We start from the raw sequence: 1,982 nt of genomic DNA, 5'->3' as shown, positions 1-1,982 counted from the left end.
AACAAGTTATTTAAAATATTTTTCTTGTGCAATGCTTATACATTGTTTTTGTCTCCCTAGCATCCTCTTGCTTTAGTGAACTCTCCCCTCATGGATGGTTCTAGTGGGGTTATCAGTTATAGTGCCATATCCCAGCCCCTTCCACCCCACACTCAGGACCCATATCTGGCTAAGGCTCAGAGGCTGGTCCAGAAGAGAACATATGACCAATCAGATCCAACCAGCTCTCTTCCCTGGTTGTAAGATGGATCTGGGCTTGGGGGTCGGGATGGGTGGTGATGGGAAGCCCTTTGCCTGCTAGAGGAGATAAACCTGGAGCTGAACGTCAGGAGTCATATTTCCCAGCACACGGGGAAAGCCTGTCTGCAGAGTGAAATTCATCAAGAAAAAATAAAAGTGGAGAAAAGCAAGGTCATGGCCCATTGGCATTGCATGCTGGTTCTAGTTTGTGAGGTCCTGGTCCTGCAGTAATTCATTCCATTCTGCTTTACCCCAAAATCTTATTCTGATAAGCGACCCAATAAATTCCCTTTTACTTAAGCTAACTTGAGTTCAATTTCCATGATTTGCAGCCAAAAACACTGCCTGGTTTGAAACCCTGTAACAGCTATTAAATAAAGTCATCTCCTCATTCTAGCCCAATAACCATCTTCAGCTGTCATCCCCTGAAATGCTTCAAAAGTTCACTAGAGCACGTGCTGTCATGAGGGGCGCGTGGAGGAGGAAGGGCAAAGAGCCCGAGGAGAATGAATGGACCACTGGGATCAGAAAAGAGACGGGATGAAAAATTACCTCTCAGAATGGCCTGACAGAAGAAAAAGGAGGCAGATAAATGGGAGACTTCTGGCAGCCAAGAACGTCAATGAAAGGATAAAAAAGATGACACAGAATACTGAGAACAGTCTTACCTGAAACACTCGGAGGAGTAAGAACTCAGAACAATGGCTTTGGGGTTGTTAGCTGCTGTCTTTTGGAAAAATATACTTAGGATCATCATGAGAAAGAAAAAAGAGAGCGATGAGCACGCTACCATCCGGCATATTAAAATGAACAATGGGTTGTGAAGAGAATTACTTCTGGATAGAAGCATAGCCCTGTTACTTTTATATGCTGATATTCTATCCAAAATCCATTAAGATGACACAGGCTCATCCTCACAAAGCAGCTATATTACATGCCACTTTCCCAAAGGATCATATATTGTAAACTATAACCTAGGCCAATTAGGTTCCAACTTTCTGTTCCCTTTGGCATATAATGAAATCCCACTTCAAGTTGCCTCTCTTGTTTTCTAGCCCCACCCTACATTTTTTTTCTCTCCAACGTTTCCATTTGTTTGACAGTATTTTCCATAATCTCAATACCCTTTTATACTCATCAACTAACCAGGTCCGGGCCAAATTTTTACTTTCGGACACAACAGCCTTGTTCCTACCCGGAGCCATTTCCTCGATGACGCACACCTCAGGTAACTACTCTGCCAGACTTAGTTTCAGTATGTATACTATTATCTACATAATGTGTTTATAATGTTTTAATTGTAGAGGAAGGGCTCTTAAGAGCAGGGGTCCTCAAACTTTTTTTTTTTTTTTTAAATATATTTTATTGATTTTCCACAGAGAGGAAGGGAGAGAGACAGAGAGCCAGAAACATCAATGAGAGAGAAACATCGATCAGCTGCCTCCTGCACACCCCCCACCGGGGATGTGCCCGCAACCCAGGTACATGCCCCTGACCGGAATCGAACCCGGGACCCCCCAGTCCGCAAGCCGACGCTCTATCCACTGAGCCAAACCGGTTTCGGCATCAAACTTTTTAAACAGGGGGCCAGTTCACTGTCCCTCAGACCGTTGGAGGGCCGGACTATAGTTTTAAAAAAAAACTATGAACAAATTCCTATGCACACTGCACATATCTTATTTTGAAGTAAAAAAAAAAAAACGGGAACAAATACAATATTTGTATTTGCATGTGGCCCGCGG

This window comes from Myotis nattereri (genome assembly GCF_964212035.1).
Source record: "Myotis nattereri genome assembly, chromosome: 17".
NCBI lineage: Eukaryota > Metazoa > Chordata > Mammalia > Chiroptera > Vespertilionidae > Myotis > Myotis nattereri.
The sequence above is the reverse complement of the archived record's forward strand: the minus strand, read 5'-3'. Positions refer to the sequence as shown.